Below are 15,798 nucleotides of genomic sequence, written 5' to 3'. Positions count from 1 at the left end.
ATTATAATTACAACTTATAGCTATTACCTTGAAAGCATTCTGACCAATTAGGGCTTAGTTTATTTTATTAAAAGCATTTTAATACACATTAAAAAAACCTATGGTCTAAAAGAAGAGTAATTAACATGTTCTTAGAATCACATTGAGCTTCTGAAGGCTAAATGGATTAGTCTATGCTCAATACACAAAGATTCTGAACTGACTCTAAGATTGAATACTGGATTTAATATTGCTTGAACCACTTAGTATTATATGTTATTATTATTGCTGTTATTGTTATTAAATTAAAGGCAATAATATTTTCTTTTCATTTCCTCAATTTATAGTCAATGAGTCATGAAAATATCAGGGAAAATTAATGCACACATTTTACCTAACACAACAATATGGTCCATCAGCCTGAGTAGTTAACATGAGAATCTTACTGATACAATCAGGATGTTGATCCTCTCCATAGCTCGTATCATCTTCAATGTTAGAGGTTCAGCCTGATGGGAGGTGTCTGGAGCAGGGGGGTGAATCCCTCATGAATGGCTTAGTGCCCTCCGTGTGGTAATGACTTCTCACTCTACATATTATCCACACCTGAGCTGGTAGTTTAAGAGGCTGGCATCTCCTCCTTTCACCATGTGACACCTTTGCTCCCCCTTCACCTTCCACCTTGAGTGGAGGCTCCCAGAAGCGCTCTCCAGCAACAATAGCTGATGTCATGCTTGTACAGCCTACAAAACTGTCAGCCAAGTAAACCTTTTCTTTATAAATTATCCAGTCCTAGGGACTTTTTTTTTTTTTGCAGTAATGCATAACAGACTAAGACATTTACTAAAAATAACACATTATTTTTGGTGCATTGCATAAAAAGGTAAGCAATGTTACAACACACTCTTAATCGTCCCAACCACATTGGAAGTTCAGTACTCAATACACAGATATTCTCTCTTGAGTTAAATGAAATTAGAGATGATGTGCTTCTTCTATGATTACCATTTGACTGCTACCAAGTCTTAAGAGTGTAACATTTTAGCTAGCAGATTGAGTGCCACAGATTCCGCAGCTCAATTTTCTTTTCATTGATGTTATAATCAGACGTAAACCTGCTCTTCATTGATTCTTCTCAAGGATTTCATAAGCATAAAAACAACGTAATTGGATTGTTTATTCCTAAATGCCACTCTGTAGTAGCAGTGGCATACTGAATTTTTTTTTTCACTTAGAAAATAAAGTTAGTTTATAGGAAGAGGTAAAATATTACTTTGTCTCTGCTCTCTCACTGGTTTATAATCACTAATATTATTTGATTTTAAAGTTCATATAATTAATACATACTGCTTTTTATCTTTCACTGTTATTAAAGTCAAAATTTTCTTTAAGAAATTCTTAAACTCTGGAGATATTAATTCTAAAACAATTTATCATAGTAAACTGATATGGAGAATTTCATATGGCACTTTTAGAGTATAAGCAAAGCAAATTGCATATAGAGGTTTCCTCATGTTCGTCAACAGTCCTTTCCAATTCTAAATTGGGCCACATCAACATAATGATTTTCTCATTCTACTCCGATGTTAGAAGATGTAAGATGCAGGCTTTTCTTTTTTTGTATTTTCTTCCAAAGTGAGGCCTACAACATTTTGTCCTGTGCAATTCAAAAACTGCTTATGTATTTTCTCAAATTCCCTATTATGACATTTGCACTAGACTGTTTTTGCAGCTCAATTTACAATTGCCAAAATGTGGAAACAGCCTAAATGCCTACCAACCCATAAATGGATTAACAAGCTGTGGTACATGTATACTATGGAAAACTATTCAGCCATTAAAAAAGACTTTATATCTTTTGTATGAACCTGGATGGAGGTGGAACACATTAGCATCAAAAGAATGGAGAAGCAAAAATCCAATGTACTCAATTCTAATATGAAGGCAGTAGATGAGCTAATACAAAGTTGGGGGTAGGGGAAAGGCAGGAGGGAGGGACACAGGGTGGCCATGGTGTGTGGCACACCTCTTGGGGGGGCCCATTTACAAGAGGGACTTTACCAAACAACTACATCAGTGTAACCTAATTCTTTGTACCCCCAATGATTACCAAGCAATAATAATAAATAAAATACCATTCTGGCAGTATAATAACAGAAAGTCTTATTTGTCATGATTTCCCATTTACATCTCAACTAGTGATTCATTTCACACAAGTTTTGCAATAACATATGCGTGGCTACCACATCTACACTGACAGGTTGTACACAAGCCCGAAATTCCTCTGGAAACATAAAATGAACATATAAGTAACAAGAACAGTTATGGATTCTAGGGAGTATCCAAAGAAGAAGAAACTTCAAGAATGTGAATTATGAGCCTGTTAATGTGATAGGAAAATGATGTACCACTCATTCTATGGCAAAAGGTTAGTGACAATGCTAAGTACATTCTTTGGCCCTCAAACACAGTTGATCTATGGTCACAAGGAGAAAGAGCCTCTTCAGTTTGAAAAACAGTTATTTTAGAACATACAGAGCATATGGGTGGAGTCGACAGAACAGATGGGTACTGTGAATGTTACAGATTTACAAGGAGGTCCTACAAATGGGAGGGAAAAAAAAAAACATTCTTGTGACTGATGGAAATTACAGTTGTGAGCAACTACATTCTTTACGTGTTAGATAAGAAAGAGAGTGGAGAAAAAGTGCCGACAAAGCCTTCTTACAGAAGAAATCTCGTCACTCAGCTTGTGAGCAATGTAAGGAACAGAAATTCACGAAAGAGAAGGAAGACCATTGTCCTCTGACACTGTGGAAAGGCTATATGGGAAGAAGAATTTTCTAATGGAAATGGAAATAAAGGATTGTGCGGTTTGAAGTAGAAGAAATTAGAAAGGTGGGAGGAGAGAATCCATCTCCTACTATGAGACATGAAAGAGGAAGGCTGGACTCCATCCTGGAGATTGCCTTGAGAAGTATCACACTCAAACAGTTATGAACAAAGATAAACAAAAGCATTTTAATTATTTTGGGTAACCTAAAATAGAAAATAAATTCATTACAATAGGTTTATATTTATTTTTTGTTTAAAAATTGTACGATAATTATAAGTAAGCCACCAACTTTCTTTTCCCAACCTAAATAAATAAGACCTGAGGAGTATGCAGGTATCAGGAAAATTGGATTGGATTAATCTATAAGGCAACAATTTATAGAAAATATGCTGATAGTAAGTGTTCATTCCATGCTTATCTTGATAATAATTTTTAACTGAATTGAGTTTATTACAACAGGTATGCCTGTTCAGTAGTAAAATAAATCAACATAGCTATGAAATAACCATGACCATCTCAAAACAATATTTAGTCATTAGAAGTTGTGCTTGGATGTATTCTAAAAGTTTATTTTGCTCTGGATAGAAAATAAAATGTGTTTTAAACAGAATATTTTGATTTATAGAGTGAGTAGAAGAAAAACACACTGTATTGAAATTAAATCATGACACTGAGGAAAATTCACTGTAAAGTTGCAACAGGGGATGCAGAACAGTCTCACAGGAGCACAGGTCTGCTGACTCTGATGTGATGGATTTTGAGCATATTATTTGTCACACTATGCAAAACTCCACCATCAAAAATTCTTGTTAATGGGAGTACAATGTGACATTTTAATACATTGGTACAATGTATGATGATCAAATCAGGATAATTAGCAAATCTCTCATTTCAAATATTTATCTTTTGGGGGGAGGGAACATTCAAAATCCTCTTCTCTAGCTATTTGAAAATATACACAATTATCGTTAACTAACTCTACCGTGCTATATACATACAACCATAGAATTTATTCCTTCTATCCAGTTGCAATTTTGGCTCTGTTAAACAACATTTCTCAATATTCTCCCTCTCCCTCGCAGCCCCTAGTAACCACTATTCTACTCTCTACTTCTATAAGATAATTTGTTTTGTTTGTTTTTTTACTTTCCACATATGATGAAGCATATGTGGTATTTACCTTTCTGGTCTGACTTATTTCACTTACTATAATGTCCTCCAAGCTTCTCCATGGTGCTTCAAATGACTGGATTTCATTCTTTTTTTATTCATACTGTATCTCATAAATATGTAAAATTATTATGTCTCTAAAATTATTTTTTAAAGAAATTAGTTGTTTAAATTTTAAATATGTTCCTTTTAGTATTTTTCTTGTTTAAAATAAGTGTCTTTAATAAAATCAGTACTTATTTTAAAATTTAGACATTTTAAATATAGAAATAAGCACTCCTATGAACACAGTGTTCAGATAAAATCCACTGAATTTCTTAGTAAACAGAGGAATGTATGTACATCTTTTTAATTCAAAGCAAAATAGCCATGCATGAAAAAAAGAGAAAACAATTCTTTCCTCCCCAATCCCAAGGGCTTTTCCACAAGGGTAAATCTAAGTATCTTTTATATTCATCATCTAAAAATTTCTTATGCTTCTATCAACACTGTCAATACTTAATAATATTTCCCATTATGAACTGAGCTGCAATGAATATTCTGGTGCAAGTGTCCTTCTGGCAAAATCATTTTTTTGTTCTGGGTAGATACCTAGTAATGGGACTGTGTGATCAAATGGAAGATTTACTTTTAGCTCTTTGAGCATTCTCTGTACTTCTCTCGCTAGCATTGTATGAATTTACAATCCCAACGGTGTAAACATGTTCCTTTCTCTCCACGTCCATTCCAGCACCTGCAGCTTTGGGAGTTTGTGATGTGGGCTTTTCTCACTGGGGTTAGGTGACCTCTCGGGGTGGTTTTTATTTGCATTTCTCTGATGATTGTGCAAAGCAAGTATCTAATGTATGCAGTACATTGACATCAATAGATAAACAGCTACACATCTGCAAGGTAGAAAAACACAATTAAATCCAAGTGGGGGAGATAGAAAGGAGAAAGGGGACGAGGGGAACGGGGAGGGGGATTGGCAAAATCTCACATGGGGAACAAGGTAAGGGCTTACAGCACACCCCCTGGGTGAAGGAAGGGCTCAATTCCAACTTGAACTTTACCTAAGAAATTCAAACAATGTAGTCTCATTATTTGTATCCTCATATTATTCGGAAATAAAAAAATTATTATTATTTTTCATATCAATATATTTATATTTAATTTATACTTTTTAAATACAAACTTTACCATATTATTGTATGGATGCACAGTAATTATTGTACCAGTTGCTGCAAAACCAGGTTATATGAGTAAAACAAGGCTACTGTGAGTAGCTTCAAACTTCAATCATGTACTTTCAAGATAAGGAAACCAACCAAAGAAAAAAATTATATTGCATTTCACTTTTTGAGCCTTACGTTATTTCATAATAGAATCAGCAGTGTTTCAGGATTATAATCTAAGGATGCAGGAAGCGGATCAGACATGGTACACTGCACATGTATAGAAGTGTGGAACTCAAAGTTTTACAATTAAGGACTTCAATGGTTTACAAGTATACATGTTTGCGATGTCTCACTCTGTGTTTCAAGAACACATGTCAATATGTGGATTTCATTAGACAAAGATAAAGCAAAATGGGCATCATTTTTGACAGACTCTTCACTTTTTCATCTAAGGTCTTGGCCTTCCGGTACTGAAGTAGAAATGTTCAAGAGGTTTTGACAGTGGTTCGCTATGGATACACATTTTACCATTAAATTTTAATTTGTCATACAATGCTGGACATTTATCCCAGCAGACAAACCAGCATTGTACATTTAAATACATATGCAAAACATATGAGAATTGGTGAAATGTAATAGGCTGATATTTTGGAGAGCAAAATAATGGGTATTACTATGGGTGGAATTATTTAGCAAAGAATTTGAGGTGTCAGTGATCCAGATAGAAGCGGGATAATCAGCAAATTCATTGATAGAATTATAATTTGGATGAAATGAATTCATAATTGTTTTAGCTTATTACTCTAAGGCAACCTTTTAAGAATGTTCTCTTTTTTGCAACAAGGGTAAAATTACCAAAAAGGAAAAAAAAAATAAAGCCCCATCAAAACATAGTTTGATTCACTATTAAATAGTTTAATATTATGGAGAAAAATGTGATGTAGTCATGCTCATTGTTGAAGTAAATGAACTGGAACAAGAATGATAAAATTCATGTCAATATAAGTGGAATGAAATTTGACATGTTAAAGAAGTAGGTCCAGGAAGTATAGGTAAACACTGTTAGAGTTACAGGTAAGCATTGTTAGAATTTTGTTTCAAATTTCCAAGTATCCATAGGAACATAAATCTCTTCATTTGTTTAACTGAATGTTTATATTTGTAAGTAATTTTCTGCAAATAGGATTAGTAGACTTTTACTTGAAATATTAATAAAATAACAAAACAATTTTCAAATGCAGAAAAAGCAATGCAGGTACCCTAGAAATAAAGTTTAAGTTTTGAGTTGGTAATGAAGAACAAAACCTTTTTAGAATTTAATTTTCCTTTTACATTCACGTAAAATGAATAATTTCAAGTATCATCATTTTATTTCTCTTCACCAAATTTTGCCAGCCATATACATAATTTCTTATTTTTATAATATGGAATATGTTTTAGGAACAACAAAGTTTTTAATAATATTTTTGCTGGATCTTCTATCAGAGGTAAATATCTCAAAGGCATCAACTACTCATGTTCTTACATGCTTCTTAATTGAGATTTAGTTTACAATGTGGGTTACTGTCACTTTTAGGAAAAAGGACAATTTGAAATAAAACACAAACGCTCTGTTTCTGAATATTTCCTTTCATATCCTTGAACACCTACTCAATATCATTTTAAATAAGAAATTCCCATTTAAAATTTATTTAGATATGGAGTCCAAGAAAAGCTGTATTCACTTTATATTTTATAGACTTATTATATTTTGCAACAAAAATGAACATCTTTACTTCTCGATATTCTTAATAATAAATTGCAAGACAACCTAAGCATCTGATTAAATTGGTATGATTAGAACAAAATTTCTCTTGTTCATGTTTTAATTATGCCCTGTACATGTAAGTTTAAGAATTTAAGTCCAGTTGCAATCCAACTGTATAATGCATGAAAATGGGAACAGAAGCTTCATGAACTAATTGGGAAAGAACTTACAGACTTACATGCTCAGCTGTGTTTAAGTAAACCAATTATAGTCAAATTGAAAGCATTTTAAATGTGATGTATGATATAATTTTAAAAGACTATGCTGAAGTGATGTTTATAGTTAAATCTGGAATTTGTTCAGCGTTCAAACTTAATGGACTGTAGAACTGCAAGGTGGAAGGAAAGCTGCACTTTCTACAGATTTGCCTGTATCCAATTTATCTTCTTGTTTCGTTCCTTATTTCTATTGGTATAACTAGAGCATGTACTGTAAACTTATTCTAAATTTCTGTAGCCAAAGGAGAGAAAAAGCATTAAAAAGATTAAATATTTTCCTGTCCATTTGGTACTTAACTCTGTGTAGTTTGTTCACAGGTTTAATTCTTGCTTTTCTCACTACAAATGGGTCTTTTCCATCTAATTGCAACTAACAGAATACTAATGAGCTTCCTCAATCCATTTTAACAAATTTTATCCCTTACTTAGGCTTCAGTACACAGGGTTAAACCTTGTGAATCTTTACTTGCCATGAACCTTCCCTAGAAACAAAGAATAATTGTAGCACAAGTGAATTTTTGTACAATATGTTAAAATAATGCAAAAGTTAATCATTTTCATTATATCTTAGCAATTTTTTTATTGTTTCATTTTGGTGAAATCACTTCATTTTCAAAAATATAAAAAAGCTTCCTCAAACATCATGTCAAAATTCCTTAGAGTTAGTTCCAAGAACACCCTTTTAATCTCTCTCCATGCTATATATTTCTTATTATGTCATTATTTCCAAAATTACTGATAGAGACTATTATTTTTGGTGCCACATAATACCCACCATTGCTGCCTTTACAAACTTCTCCTCTGTCTCGTGTGCAGCTTTGAACATCATTTTAACCCACCTCATCATACTTCTTCCCCTCCCAACTTTCTTCCACTCATTCTTTCTCAGTTCTAAAGTCCTTCCTAAAAACCTTCAATAGTCTTTTCTTCACTTCTATTGACTTTTCTAGAATGTGTCAACTTACTTTATGACATATTTCTTCACCACCACTAAAAATTACCCCTTTTGTGGGACTGCCTGTCTTCTCTAATACTGTTCAAGTTTTAAAACCTTAGGTGTGCTCGAAAATGTGTTCGTAAAATTAGTGTATGAATTATTTTTTAAGATTATTTTAGAAAACAAAGCAAGGCAAATCTACCATGATTTTAGGAGTTCTCCAGTATAAAGCCAAAATTATTTCTTAAGGGAAAACAGCTCAACTTCTATATGTTCGTTAACATTCAGTTAAATAGTGTTTATTTTGACAACAGTTCTAGGTTTGGGGAATATAAAGCATAATAAAATAGTCTCAGAATAAAAAATTATGGAAAAGTAACATAGAAAATAAAGCGACAAAAATCTGACTAAATGCTATATACATTCTAAGGAAGCACAGTGCACTTCCTTAGAACATAGAAATAAAATCGGAAACAAATAAGAATTAGTTTTATACCTCAAAATTAGGAGTAAATAAGTTCCTAGGCAACGGGATCATTAAAACAAGCCATGAATGAGAAATCTAGGCTAGTTATTAAGGAAAATACACACATTCAATGCAATAGAGCCAAACAAATCTATCAATCATCTATCATCTATACTTATGAACTTATAAATATGTGTATATATATAACATCTGTCTATAAAATAACAATAAAATATTTAATCACAATATATACAATACCATTTACCTTAAAAAGATAATGTGTCTGCTTGAGTCATCCCAGGACTTTTCTAGCAATAACTCTGCAGAGCAAAACAGGCAATGGAATAAAGGAGCACTTGCATTTTATCGTATGCAATACTATCAAATTACATGCATAATTATTAAAATAGGAATTATAAATGTGTTAATTATAAACATGCATAGATAATTGCAAAATTTTGCATGGATATGACAGTTTCTGAACAGTGATCATTGGGTTGTATGTTTAGAGTCACATTTATTGTGATAATCATGTAGGTTGTGTGGATGTATAAAAATTCATCCATTTATAGACTTATTATTGGTGAGTGGATATGTAAATTATGTCTCAATCAGAATAATTTAATTATATTAACATGGAAATTGTATTTATTAGTTAATATTGAAACAACGTTTAATTATAGGATAACTTTGTGATGCTATTTATATCATTTCTAATATCAGTCATAACTAAGGACATCGAGGCTAGAGAGTGGTTACTTCTGGGTAGGGAAATTGATTAGAAATATTTTGAAGTACTGTTAATTAAATACATTTACATTTAGGATTATTAAGTATTCCTAATGTATTCATAATTTTATCATTATTTCTTCTTTGGGATTTTAATTTGCCTGTAATTAATGTGATCTTACCAGATGTCTTACTTCATACAAATAAAAAAGGGATATTATATCATTTTTAATCCAATCTTTTAGTTTATTTTTAAAAAGACATATAGCATGAGATCTACTCTCCTAACAAATTTTGAAGTGCACACACAGTAATGTTAACTACAAGGACAATGGTGTATTGCAGAACTCTAAAAATTGGCATCGTGCATGGCTGAGTCTTTATACCCAAAGGACAGCAAATCTCCATTGTTTCCTTGTTCCCTAGATGCCCTCTGAAAACCGCCATTTGATTATACTTTCTGTTTCTATGGGTTTTACCATTGTATATACTAAATAAGAGTAGAATAATGTAGTATTTGTCCTCCTATGATGGACAAATTCCATTTAGCAGGTCCTCAGCGTTTATCTGTGTTATACTATATGGCAGGATTTCCTTCTTTTTTTAGGGCTGGCCTCCAGAAATTTTCTTCTTTCTCAGGGTTATTTTGACTATTTGGGGTCCTTCATGTTTCATAAATATTTTCTTCCAGTTAATAGCTTATCTTTCGAGGAAATAAATACTTTCTCTTGTAGAGTGGCTTTTTATTTTATTCAAGGCTAAATTATCATTTTCTTCTTTTTTGTATTATGCTTTTGGATTGTGCCTAAATTCTTAATTTAGGTCATGGTCACAGGTACTTTTTTCTTATATTTTCTTCTAGAAATTTTGTTTTGAGTTTTAAAAATAAGTATGATTAATTTTCACTTCATTTTTGTGAAAGCTGTAACATTCGTGTCTAGGTCACTTTTTTCCTTCAGTTTGTTTGTTTGTTTTTGTCTTTCTTACTTTCTTTTGTTAGAGATATATAATTGTTCCAGCAACATTGATTGAAATATATTCTCTCTCGGTTGGATTATTTGTTTCTTTGTCAAAATCAGTTGACTATAATTGTGTGGGTATTCTGCCATCCTCTCACTTCTGTCCCATAAATTTGAGTGCCTTTTTATATCAGAAGATCCTTGTGATTTTCCACATGGAAAAATATGTCACTTGTAAAGCAATTGTTTTATTTATTTTTTTTCAATCTATATATCATCTTTTCTTTTCCTATTTTGCCACAGTAGCACAGACTTCTTATGATGTTGAATAAGAATTATAAAAGATAACATTCTTGCACTCATTCTGACCTTCACAGAAGTTTCCAGTTTCTCACTATTAAGTATAATAGCTGTAGCTTTTTGGTGATACTATTTATCAAGGTAAGTTTCTCTTTACTTACTAGTTTGATCACTGTCAAATTTCTAATTATTATAATCACATGATATTTCTTCCATAGTCTGGTAATGTGGTGAATTATATTGGTTTTAAATATTGAACCAGCCTTATATACCTGGGATAAATTCAAATTCATTGATGTGAGTAATTCTTTTGAACATTGTTGGGTTTTTATTTATTTGTTTGTTTATTTATTTATTTATGTATTTTGAGACAGAGTCTCAAGCTGTCGACCCATGGCATCATAACTCTCAGAAACTTCAAACTCTTGGGCCCAAACAATAATCTTGCCTCAGCCTCCCAAGTAGCTGGGACTATAGGCGTCCGTCGCAATACTCCACCATTTTTCCACTGCAGTTGTCATTATTGCTTAGCTGGCCTGGGATGGGTTTGAGCCCACCAGCCTCGGTGTATGTGGTTGGTGCCATAACCACTGTGCTACAGACACCAAGCCACACTGTTGGGTTTAAATTTATTTTTTTGTTGGAGATTTTTGGTCTCATAAAATATGTAAGAAATGGAATTATTATCTCTGCCATTTTCTAAAAAAGCACAATGGCTTCATTTTTTTAATGTGTTTAGTAGATAACTGAATGTTACAATGGAGTCATATTGGTATGGGGGTAAGGTATGTGACCAGGGAAGCATTCTGTAATCATTGGATAAAATATGGACCACTGTGAAGAACCAAGACTGCTTCACAAGTGCTTTTTAGCTTCCCACCCATATAGGTGAGACAGGAAGTTTAGAATGCCCTACAATGGAAAATGTGATCCTTCCCCAGGTGGGATAAGGCTGAGGCAGTCTTCTATCCTGAAGAGTAATTCTTTGTTTCAAGAAGTCTCTCAGGATGTTTCACAAGTGTTAACCATCTCTTCCTATGCCAGAGACATAAGGCTCTCTTTCCTGGCTCTTCACTATGAGAACTCATTGAGGCTTTATGGATAATATCATGAAAATGTACATATGCCCTCATGGCAAAAACTACTAATAATTTTTATCTAGTGCTATTTCATTCTCAGCCTATAACAATTTGTCAAAATGACTACTTTAGCATTTCTGCCAGTTACTTGCTCCAGCAGCTTCTGCTCCAAGTAAGCAAATCTTGCTTACTCTGTGTTCATCTTTCTCTTCCAATTCTGAGTCAGTGTTTTGCTGTATACAATGTTTTCTGATGGGTGAAAGGAGAGTCTATTATATTCAGTCTGTCTGTTTTTTAACGTGGACAGAAGTGACAACTTCTAAACTCCATATGTTAAAGCTGAAACCAGAGTCTATCATATTGTTATTATTCAATACCAGTCATCCAGTGATTGTGTGTAAAAGAACGGAATATGGCATGAATAATATGTATACTCATATGTTGACCTACCTCAATTTTTGTTAGGCCTTGACTGTGAGGTTTGAGTCAGTCTAGACTGTAGTTGATTCTCATTGTAGTCACCTTCAGTACAGAACAGACTTCACATAGCTATGGTGAAGAGCAGGCAATCTTTTGTGCTTGGTGTAGGCCTGGTGTTCCAGATAGTTTATTTCAGTATTTCTGCTTCTCAGATTTCAGCACATCTGACTCACGGTGGTGACTCACTGTACATCCTGTCTTTCCCTTAGATTGCATGTCACCTCCCTCAAGTCTCACAGTGGAAGCAGGAAAATCAAAATTCCCAGCCTTCTGTATCTTAGATGCCTGTATCTTAGATACACGTTTGTGCACTTGTATCTCAGGGATAGGAATTCCTCATCATCGCCTTTCCCAAAATATCAAATAATCTCTGCTCCCCTGTGCATTGCCAAGGCTAGGGCTGGCAGATTTCTTATTCTCCCAGTGTGTCAGCCTACTATTAAAGACGGTTCAGAACTGCAGGCTTATTGTCCACCTGTGTTCCCCCAGAATCTGTCCTTTGCTTTATATTAGAAAATAGGCCAGTGAACTGGTAAATTTCTGCCTGGTTCCAGGACAGTGCCTCGAAATTATGGAGGGTCTAGATTGAGGAAGGATTTTCTGGTACTATTCTCTTTCCTACCTGGGCAGGCCCTGCATATTTGTCACGTAGGGATAAGGCAGAAAATGAAGGTCAGGACAGTCTACCCAGTACTTTTGACTAACACCAGACATGGACCACCCTGGACCAGGAAATCTCAGTAAGTCACTACCCACGACCACCCAGAATTACCAAGCTGAATGCTTTACAGACTGCTTTCCTCTCTGTGACAGCAGTTTATGATTAACCTTTATGGCCTGACCTCAAGATACTGCTGCTAACAGATGGTTCTTTGCTTCTTTTTTTTTTTTTTTTTAAGAGTCTCACTATGTTGCCCTCGGTAGAGTGCCATGGCATCACAGCTCACAGCAACCTCAAACTTTTGGGCTTAAGTGATTCTCTTGCCTCAGTGTCCCAAGTAGGTTGGTTGTTTCTTAAAGGGATTTTTGAACACATATAAATGTTATTATTGCCCCTTAAGGGATCTCCCTGCTGCTCAGGAAAAGACCCCTACTCTATCTGTGGATGGGATCTCAAAAACATATCTCAATAAAAATTTCCTGTAGCTAGTTGGCTAGCTCTCAAATTCATTTCCATGCTAAGCCAAAAACATACTTGCAGAGTTCAGGGGGACTTTCTCTCTGCATTGGGAGACACACTACATCACTTGTGCTATGGGTTGGGGGCAAGGTCTTCAGCCCTACATAGACTATTTCTCATGAGTACTTCTGGACACCTAGAAGAAATTGTATTTGTATTCTGGGCTTCTATGGATTCTAAAATGTAAGGCTTTGTCACTTTAGGATTAAAAGGAACAAATTGGCTGTTTCTTTCTTACCATCTTTTATAGTGAATCTGTCTTCTTTCCCTACTTTGACAAAGATGAAATAGTTTTTGTGTCCAGTCACTGACGGAGGGCTTCATCTACCCTTGGAATTCAGGAAGTATTTTCTAATGGCACAGGAAGCCATTAATATTCTCTAAGTATTCTCTAATGTCAAAATTTATTATTTTTATGTTAACTGTCTTGTTCTTACTACAATAGAAGTCTTCTCTTACAGCTTTTTACACCTGAGATGAACAGGTATTTATCACTTTATATTTGATACAATCATAACATGACATTCAAAAGATATCAATGTCTGAGATTTCACTGAAATTAATGATAAGCAGTTATTTACTAAATTGTAATTTATCTACATATTAATTTAATCAGGCATAATATATGATGTACCATTCTTCAGCAATTTCTAACTTGACCTATAGCTATAATCTAATCCAAACTCCTTCGTTCTGCAATATTACATAATTTGCTACTGTGATGAAAACTATTATTTTTTACTTTAATAGGCCATAAAACAATCACTTTGAACAAAACACACCATCACTTCTCATTATTCTAAGTAGGCATGTTATGCCGTACGGAATTAGCCATCATGTTTTGGAGTCACAATGATCATGAATGGCATTATGGTAATAATCAATAAATATGTGGCGTTTGATTCCAGAATCAATTACTGCAAAAGATTAGACCCCCCACACACACACTTCTGCAAGGGAATCTACTGAATTATAGTGAGTCAATATAAGTAAAAAATGATAAGAATTAAAGTCTAAAGATGTTATATAATCTAATAGTTTTGTGTCTCAGAGTTTAAATCGATACGACTTTAAAAGAGTGGAAATGTCAGCAATGTTCAAATTTAACCATGAATGATGAAATTGTGGTAACAATTCATGGCAATGTAAAACTACTTGTTTGGAAGAAATACAAATCATGCAATATATGAAAACAAGACTTTTTTGCTGGGGGAGTTTGCGCATGTGTGTTTTTGGGTGATTGTTGTTTTGTTCTTATATACTTGGAAAAATATTTAAAAGTTCAGCAGTAGAGTTTCTGATTTAAATGACATATTTACCCTTCACAAGGGTCCAGCTACTCTGGTCTCATTTCTGCCCATTCATTCATTCATTTAGTATGTGATTGAGCAACTCCTGTGTACCAGACGCTCTTCTCCAGCAGTGAACAAAAATGCCCCTATCTATAGGAAATTACATTTTAGTGAGGAATATACACAGTAAGCAAATAACTATATGTCAGAATAGGATATCTTTTCAAATAAAGCAAGATAAGAAAATAAATAGCTAAAGTAATCCTGAGCAATAAGAACAAAGCTGGAGACATCAGACTACATGACTTGAAAATACTGCTAAAGACAGTAATATCATCTACTGTGTATTTCAGGACATCTAGAAGAGAATAATTTGAATGTTCCTAGCATTAAAAAAAGACAAAGATTTAAGGTGATGAATCTCCCAGTTATCTGGACTTGATCTTTATAAATAATATGAATGTATTAAATTTTTACATGTATCTCCCCAATAGATACATTAATACAAAATATATATTTATGCTCTATTATAAATAAATAGAACTCTGTAGTAGAAGAAATGTTAAGTATAGATATACAGTTCTATTCATAGAAGATTTGGGAGACTGATTTTTTTAAACTTCTTTTTTAAAATAATGTTACACTCACAGGAAGCTGATAAATAGTACAGAGAGTATCCTTACCAAATTTTCCCTAATGATAACAACTTATATGACCATAATAAATGTATTGAAACCAAAAAATAGACATTGGTAAAATGCTATTTTAAACATTGCATACTTTATTTAGACTTCACCAGTTTTAAAATGCACTCCCATTTTTTTTAAAATCAGCTTCTAGTACTAGGAAATTATATCATAGATATTCACCAACAAAATCAACATGCAATATGAAGAAACTTGCTCAAGTTATTTATCCCTTTATAGTTATCCTCTCTCTTCCTAGCCACAACCCTTGACAAATCCCAATCTTTTCTCATCACTATAATTTTGTCATCTTAAGAATGTTCTATAAATGAAACAATCAAATATGTAAACATTCGTGATTATTTTCACTTAGCCTAATGCTGTTAAAATTCATTCAAGTTCTTGTTCATATCAATAGCTTCATTTCTTTCTTTCTTTCTTTCTTTCTTTCTTTCTTTTTTTCTTTGCTCAATAATATTCTATTTTATATGTGTCATTGTGTATCCATTTGATTTTTTTTCCA

Source organism: Otolemur garnettii, unplaced genomic scaffold, assembly GCF_000181295.1.
Source record: "Otolemur garnettii isolate 467f Iridium unplaced genomic scaffold, OtoGar3 scaffold00006, whole genome shotgun sequence".
Classification (NCBI taxonomy): Eukaryota; Metazoa; Chordata; class Mammalia; order Primates; family Galagidae; genus Otolemur; species Otolemur garnettii.
Note: the sequence above shows the minus strand (reverse complement) of the source record.